Raw genomic sequence first — 374 nt, forward strand, 5'->3', positions numbered from 1 at the left:
TACTACTCATCAATTGTCCGTTCTTCTCCCGCTGACTCTCCAAGCGAGCATGTCCTCCTGATGGAACACTGATGGGATGATGGAAGACTACAAGGAGATCTCCACCATGCCTGGAGTCCCTGCTCCATTTCAGAACATCTCTTGTTGCAGCTGAGCATGAAAAGTTGTCCGAAAGGGCCTGCTCGGCCCAGTGTCCATTTCAAACTTTCTCTGCTCTAGAACGTCATTCGCTTTGGTACTAACTGCAGCAACGGGGTGAGGACTTTAGGGAATGAACTTTTTAAAACAGCGCCTCTTTTAAGAGTCTTTCGATTATCCTTCCTTAAGAGAATCATGCGAACTTTCCCCATTATTTTCAGTGCACCCTTTAAAAG

The sequence above is a fragment of the Thamnophis elegans genome, chromosome 16 (assembly GCF_009769535.1).
Source record: "Thamnophis elegans isolate rThaEle1 chromosome 16, rThaEle1.pri, whole genome shotgun sequence".
In the NCBI taxonomy this organism is placed as follows: Eukaryota; Metazoa; Chordata; class Lepidosauria; order Squamata; family Colubridae; genus Thamnophis; species Thamnophis elegans.